The sequence below is a fragment of the Chiloscyllium plagiosum genome, unplaced genomic scaffold (assembly GCF_037043375.1).
Source record: "Chiloscyllium plagiosum isolate Xiang-an unplaced genomic scaffold, Cpla_swu_hap1 HiC_scaffold_24, whole genome shotgun sequence".
NCBI classification, from domain to species: domain Eukaryota; kingdom Metazoa; phylum Chordata; class Chondrichthyes; order Orectolobiformes; family Hemiscylliidae; genus Chiloscyllium; species Chiloscyllium plagiosum.
In genome coordinates, this window is record NW_028270162.1 from 6,185,046 (window position 1) to 6,192,545 (window position 7,500).

General features: G+C 47.8%; 1 protein-coding gene across 1 annotated transcript in view; it reads left to right on the forward strand.

Annotated features, from left to right (window-relative positions):
• galnt9 (polypeptide N-acetylgalactosaminyltransferase 9) overlaps positions 1–7,500 on the forward strand; it is a 438,662-nt gene that overhangs the window by 258,470 nt on the left and 172,692 nt on the right. The window lies entirely within an intron of this gene.

The following is a 7,500-nucleotide window of genomic DNA, read 5'->3' on the forward strand; positions in this document are numbered from 1 at the left end:
GTGTGTATGTGTGTGTGTGAGTGTGTGTGTGAGTGTGTGTGTGAGAGTGTGTGTGAGTGTGTGTGTGAATGTGTGTGTGTGAGTGTGTATGTGTGTGTGTGTGGGAGAGTGGGTGTATGAGTGAGTGTGTGTGGGAGTGTGTGTGTGGGTGTGAGTGTGTGAGTGTGAGTGTGTGTGTGCGTGTGTGTGTGTGTGAGTGTGTGTGTGAGTGTATGTGTGTGTGAGTTTGTGTGTGTGTAAGTGTGTTTGTGTGTGAGTGTGTGTGTGTGAGAGAGTGGGTGTATGTGTGAGTGTGTGTGGGAGTGTGGGTGAGTGTGTGAGTGAGTGTGTGTCTGTGTGTGTGTGTGTGAGTGTGTGTGTGTGCGTGAGTTTGTGTGTGTGTGAGTGTGTTTGTGTGTGAGTGAGTGTGTGTGCGTGTGAGTGTGTGTGTGTGTGAGTGTGTGTGTGTGAATGTGTGTGTGTGTGAGTGTGTGTTTGAGTGAGAGTGTGTGTGTGAGCATGTGTGTGTGTGCGTGTGAATGTGTGTGTTTGAGTGTGAGTGTGTGTGTGTGAGTGTGTGTGTGAGAGTGTGTGTGTGTGTCTGTGTGAGTGTGTGTGTGTGTGTGTGAGTGTGTGTGTCTCTGTGTGTGTGAGTGTGTGTGTGAGTGTGTGTGTTTGTGTGTGTGAGTGTGAGTGTGTGACTGTGTGTGTGAGTGTGTGTGTATGTGAGTGTGTGTGTGAGTGTTTGAATGTGTGTGTGACTGTGTGTATGTGAGTGTGTGTGAGTGTCTGTGTGTGAGTGTCTGTGTGTGTGTGTGTGTGTTTTAGTGTGTGTGTGTGAGGGTGTGTGAGTTTGTGAGTCTGTGTGTGTGTGTGAGTGTGTGAGTGTGTGTGTGTGTATGTGAGTGTGTGTGAGTGTGTGTGTGGGTGTGAGTGTGTGAGTGTGTGTGTGACTGTGTGTGTATGTGAGTGTGTGTGAGTGTGTGTGTGAGTGTGTGTGTATGTGAGTGTGTGTGAGTGTGTGTGTGGGTGTGAGTGTGTGTTTGTGAGTGTGTGTGTGTGAGTATGTGTGTGTGAGTCTGTGTGAGTGTGTGTGTGTGTGTGTGAGTATGTGAGTGTGAGCGTGTGAGTGTCTGTGTGTGTGTGAGTATGATGTGAGTGTGTGTTTGTGTGTGTGTGTGTGTGAGTGTGTGCGTTCATGAGTGTGTGTGAGTGGTGAGTGTGTGCGTGTGTGTGTGTGAGAGAGAGAGTGTGTGTGTGTGAGTGTGTGTGTTTGTGTGTTTATGTGTGTGAGTGTGTGTGTGAGTGTGTGTGAGTGTGTGTATGTGAGTGTGTGTGAGTGTCTGTGTGTGTGTGTGTGTGTGTGAGTGTGTGTGTGAGTGTGTGTGTGTGTGTGTTTGAGTGTGTGTGTGAGGGTGTGTGAGTCTGTGTGTGTGTGAGTGTGTGTGAATGTGTGTGTGAGTATGTGTGTGGGTGAGTGAGTGTGTGAGCGTGTGTGAGAGTGTGTGTGTGAGAGTGTGTGTGTGAGTGTGTGTGTATGTGTGCGTTTGTGTGCGTGTGTGTGTGAGTGTGTGTGATTGTGTGTGTGTGCGTGTGTGTGAGTGTGTGTGTGAGTGAGTGTGTGTGTGAGTGTGTGTGTGTGTGTGTGAATGTGTGTGTATGTGAGTGTGTGTGAGTGTGTGTGTGTGTGTTTGAGTGTGTGTGTGTGTGTGTTTGTGAGTGTGTGCGTGTGAGTATGTATGTGTGAGTCTGCGTAAGTGTGTGTGTGTGAGTGTGTGAGTGTCTGTGTAAGTGTGTGTGAGTATGAGTGTGAGTGTGTGTTTCTGTGTGAGTGTGTGTGAGTGTGTATGTGTGTGTGAGTGTGTGTGTGTCTGTGTAAGTGTGTGTGAGTATGAGTGTGAGTGTGTGTTTTTGTGTGAGTGTGTGTGTGTTTGTGTATGAGTGTGTATGTGTGTGTGAGTGTGTGTGTGAGTGTGTGTGAGTGTGTGTGTGAGTGTGTGTGTGAGTGTGTGAGTGTGTGTGTGACTGTGTGTGTATGTGAGTGTGTGTGAGTGTGTGTGTATGTGAGTGTGTGTGAGTGTGTGTGTGAGTGTATGTTTGAGTGTGTGTGTGTGTTTGTGAGTGTGTGTGTGAGTATGTGTGTGGGAGTCTGTGTGAGTGTGTGAGTATGTGAGTGTGAGCGTGCGAGTGTGTGTGTGTATGTGAGTATGATGTGAGTGTGTGTTTCTGTGTGTGTGAGTGTGTGCGTTCATGAGTGTGTGTGAGTGGTGAGTGTGCGCGTGTGTGTGTGTGTGTGAGAGAGAGTGTGTGTGTTTGTGTGTGTGTGAGTGTGTGTGTGTGAGTGTGTGACTGTGTGTGTGTATTTGAGTGTGTGTGAGTGTCTGTGTGTGAGTGTGTGTGTGTGTCTGTGTGTGTTTGAGTGTGTGTGTGAGTGTGTGTGAGTCTGTGTGTGTGTGAGTGTGTGTGAATGTGTGTGTGAGTATGTGTGTGGGTGAGTGAGTGTGAGTGTGTGTGAGATTGTGTGTGTGTGTGTATATCTGTGTGTGTGTGTGTGAGAGTGAGTGTGTGTGTGTGAGGGTGTGTGTGTGTCAGTGTGTATGTGTGAGTGTGTGTGTGTGTGAGAGTGTGGGTGTATGTGTGAGTGTGTGTGTTTGTGAGTGTGTGTGAGTTTGTGTGTGTGTGAGTGTGTTTGTGTGTGTGTGAGTGTGTATGTGTGTGAGTGTGTGTGTGAGTGTGTGTGTGAGTGTGTGTGTGAGAGTGTGTGAGTTTGTGTGTGTAAATGTGTGTGTGAGTGTGTGTGTGGGTATGAGTGTGTGAGTGTGTGTTTGTGAGTGTGTGTGTGTGAGTCTGTGTGAGTGTGTGTGTGTGTGAGTATGTGAGTGTGAGCATGTGAGTGTCTGTGTGTGTGTGAGTATGATGTGAGTGTGTGTTTCTGTGTGTATGTGTGTGTGAGTGTGTGCGTTCATGAGTGTGTGTGAGTGGTGAGTGTGTGCGTGTGTGTGTGACAGAGAGAGAGAGTGTGTGTGTGAGTGTGTGTGTTTGTGTGTTTATGTGTGTGTGAGTGTGTGTGTGAGTGTGTGAGTGTGTGACTGTGTGTGTATGTGAGTGTGTGAGTGTCTGTGTGTGTGTGTGTGAGTGTGTGTGTGAGTGTGTGTGTGTTTGAGTGTGTGTGTGAGGGTGTGTGAGTCTGTGTGTGTGTGAGTGTGTGTGAGTGTGTGTGAATGTGTGTGTGTGTATGTGTGTGGGTGAGTGAGTGTGTGTGTGTGTGAGAGTGTGTGTGTGAGAGAGTGTGTGTGTGAGTGTGTGTGTATGTGTGCGTTTGTGTGTGTGTGTGTGAGTGTGTGTAATTGTGTGTGTGTGTGCGTGTGTGTGTGTGAGTGAGTGTGTGTGTGAGTGTGTGTGTGTGTGTGTGTGTGAATGTGTGTGTATGTGAGTGTGTGTGAGTGTGTGTGTGAGTGTGTGTTTGAGTGTGTGTGTGTGAGTGTGTGTTTGTGAGTGTGTGCGTGTGAGTATGTGTGTGTGAGTCTGTGTGAGTGTGTGTGTGTGTGTGAGTGAGTGTGAGTGTCTGTGTAAGTGTGTGTGAGTATGAGTGTGAGTGTGTGTTTCTGTGTGAGTGTGTGTGTGAGTGTGTGTGTGTGTGTGTGAGTGTGTGTGAGTGTCTGTGTAAGTGTGTGTGAGTATGAGTGTGAGTGTGTGTTTTTGTGTGAGTGTGTGTGTGTTTGAGTGTGTATGTGTGTGTGTGAGTGTGTGTATGAGTGTGTATGTGTGTGTGAGTGTGTGTGTGAGTGTGTGTGAGTGTGTGTGTGTGAGTGTGTGTGTGTGTGTGAGTGACTGTGTGTGTATGTGAGTGTGTGTGACTGTGTGTGTATGTGAGTGTGTGTGAGTGTGTGTTTGAGTGTGTGTGTGTGAGTGTGTGTTTGTGAGTGTGTGTGTGTGAGTATGTGTGTGTGAGTCTGTGTGAGTGTGAGTATGTGAGTGTGAGCGTGCGAGTGTGTGTGTGTATGTGAGTATGATGTGAGTGTGTGTTTCTGTGTGTGTGAGTGTGTGTGTGTGAGTGTGTGCGTTCATGAGTGTGTGTGAGTGGTGAGTGTGTGTGTGTGTGTGAGAGAGAGTGTGTGTGTTTGTGTGTTTATGTGTGTGTGAGTGTGTGACTGTGTGTGTGAATGCGTGTGTGTGAGTGTGTGTTTGAGTGAGAGTGTGAGGGTGTGTGTGTGTGAGCGTGTGCGTGTGTGTGTGTGTGTCTGTGAGTTTGTGTGTGTGTGAGTGTTTTTGTGTGTGAGTGTCTGTGTGTGTGATTGTGTGTGTGTGAGTGTGTGTGAGTGAGTGTGTGTTTGAGTGAGAGTGTGTGTGTGTGAGTGAGGGTGTGTGTGTGTGAGCGTGTATGTGTGTGTGAGTGTGCGTGTGAATGTGTGTGTTTGAGTGTGAGTGTGTGTGTGAGTGTGTATGTGTATGAGTGTGTGTGTGAGTGTGTGTATGAGTGTGTGTGTGTGTCTGTGTGTGTGAGTGTGTGTGTGAGGGGGTGTGTGAGTGTGTGTGTGTGTGTGTGTGAATGAGAGTGTGTGTGTGTTTGAGTGAGTGTGTGTGTGTGTCTGTGTGAGTGTGTGTCTGTGTGAGTATGTGTGTGTGAGTGTGTGTGAGTGTCTGTGTAAGTGTGTGTGAGTATGAGTGTGAGTGTGTGTTTCTGTGTGAGTGTGTGTGTGTGTGAGTGTGTATGTGTGTGTGTGTTTGTGTGTGAGTGTGTATGTGTGTGTGTGAGAGTGTGTGTGTGAGAGAGTGTGTGTGTGAGTGTGTGTATGTGTGCGTTTGTGTGTGTGTGTGTGTGTGAGTGTGTGTGATTGTGTGTGTGTGTGTGTATGTGAGTGTGTGTGAGTGAGTGTGTTTGTGAGTGTGTGCGTGTGAGTATGTGTGTGTGAGTCTGTGTGAGTGTGTGTGTGTGAGTGTGTGTGTGTGAGTGAGTGTGAGTGTCTGTGTAAGTGTGTGTGAGTATGAGTGTGAGTGTGTGTTTCTGTGTGAGTGTGTGTGTGAGTGTGTGTGTGTGTGAGTGTGTGTGAGTGTCTGTGTAAGTGTGTGTGAGTATGAGTGTGAGTGTGTGTTTTTGTGTGTGTGTGTGTGTTTGAGTGTGTATGTGTGTGTATGAGTGTGTGTATGTGTGTGTATGTGTGTGTGAGTGTGTGTGTGAGTGTGTGTGTGAGTGTGTGTGTGTGTGTGAGTGACTGTGTGTGTATGTGAGTGTGTGTGACTGTGTGTATGTGAGTGTGTGTGAGTGTGTGTGTGAGTGTGTGTTTGAGTGTGTGTGTGAGTGTGTGTTTGTGAGTGTGTGTGTGTGAGTATGTGTGTGTGAGTCTGTGTGAGTGTGTGAGTATGTGAGTGTGAGCGTGCGAGTGTGTGTGTGTGTATGTGAGTATGATGTGAGCGTGTGTTTCTGTGTGTGTGAGTGTGTGTGAGTCTGTGTGAGTGTGTGTGTGCGTGAGTGTGTGTGTGTGAGTGAGTGTGAGTGTCTGTGTAAGTGTGTGTGAGTATGAGTGTGAGTGTGTGTTTCTGTGTGTGTGTGTGTGAGTGTGTATGTGCGTGAGTGTGTGTGTGTGAGTGAGTGTGAGTGTCTGTGTAAGTGTGTGTGAGTATGAGTGTGAGTGTGTGTTTCTGTGTGTGTGTGTGTGAGTGTGTATGTGTGTGTGAGTGTGTGTGAGTGTGTGTGAGTGTCTGTGTAAGTGTGTGTGAGTATGAGTGTGAGTGTGTGTTTCTGTGTGAGTGTGTGTGTGTTTGAGTGTGTATGTGTGTGTGTGTTTGTGTATGAGTGTGTATGTGTGTGTGTGTGTGTGTGAGTGTGTGTGAGTGTATGTGTGAGTGTGTGTGTGAGTGTGTGAGTGTGTGTGACTGTGTGTGTATGTGAGTGTGTGTGAGTGTGTGTGTGAGTGTGTGTGTATGTGAGTGTGTGTGAGTGTGTGTGTGAGTGTGTGTTTGAGTGTGTGTGTGTGTGTTTGTGAGTGTGTGTGTGTGAGTATGTGTGTGTGAGTCTGTGTGAGTGTGAGTATGTGAGTGTGAGCGTGCGAGTGTGTGTGTATGTGAGTATGATGTGAGTGTGTGTTTCTGTGTGTGTGAGTGTGTGTGTGTGAGTGTGTGCGTTCATGAGTGTGTGTGAGTGGTGAGTGTGTGCGTGTGTGAGAGAGAGTGTGTGTGTTTGTGTGTTTATGTGTGTGTGAGTGTGTGTGTGAGTGTGTGTGTGTGAGTGTGTGACTGTGTGTGTGACTGTGTGTGTATTTGAGTGTGTGTGTGTCTGTGTGTGAGTGTGTGTGTGAGTGTGTGTGTGTGTGTGTTTGAGTGTGTGTGTGAGTCTGTGTGAGTCTGTGTGAGAGTGTGGGTGTATGTGTGAGTGTGTGTGTGAGTGTGTGTGAATGTGAGTGTGTGTGTGTGTGAGTGTGTGTTTGAGTGAGAGTGTGTATGTGTGTGAGTGTGTGTGAATGTGAGTGTGTGTGTGTGAGTGTGTGTTTGAGTGAGAGTGTGTGTGAGTGTGTGTGTGTGAGTGTCTGTGTGTGAGAGTGTGTGTGTGAGGGTGTGTGTGTGTCAGTGTGTATGTGTGAGTGTGTGTGTGTGAGAGTGTGGGTGTATGTGTGAGTGTGTGTGGGTGTGTGTGAATGTGTGTGTGTGTGAGTGTGTATGTGTGTGTGTGAGTGTGTGTGTGTGAGTGTGTGTGTGAGAGTGTGTGTGAGTGTGTGTGTGTGAATGTGTGTGTGTGAGTGTGTATGTGTGTGTGTGTGGGAGAGTGGGTGTATGAGTGAGTGTGTGTGGGAGTGTGTGTGTGGGTGTGAGTGTGTGAGTGTGAGTGTGTGTGTGCGTGTGTGTGTGTGAGTGTGTGTGTGAGTGTATGTGTGTGTGAGTTTGTGTGTGTGTAAGTGTGTTTGTGTGTGAGTGTGAGTGTCTGTGTGTGAGTGTGTGTGGGTGTGAGTGTGAGTGTGTGTGAGAGTGTGTGTGTGTGTGTGTGTGAATGCGTGTGTGTGAGTGTGTGTTTGAGTGAGAGTGTGTGTGTGAGCGTGCGTGTGCGTGTGAATGTGTGTGTTTGAGTGTGAGTGTGTGTGTGTGAGTGTGTGTGAGAGTGTGTGTGTGTATGTGTGAGTGTGTGTGTGTGTGAGTGTGTGTGTCTCTGTGTGTGTGAGTGTGTGTGTGAGTTTGTGTGTGTGTGCTTGCGTGTGTGTGAATGTGTGTGTGTGAGTGTGTGTTTGAGTGTGAGTGTGTGTGTGTGAGTGTGTGTGAGAGTGTGGGTGTATGTGTGAGTGTGTGTGTGTGTGTGTGTGTGTGAGTGTGTGTGTGTGAGTGTGTGTGTGTGAGGGCGTGTGTGTGTCAGTGTGTATGTGTGAGTGTGTGTGTGTGAGAGTGTGGGTGTATGTGTGAGTGTGTGTGTTTGTGAGTGTGTGTGAGTTTGTGTGTGTGAGTGTGTTTGTGTGTGTGTGTGAATGTGTGTGTGTGAGTGTGTATGTGTGTGAGTGTGTGTGTGAGTGTGTGTGTGAGAGTGTGTGAGTTTGTGTG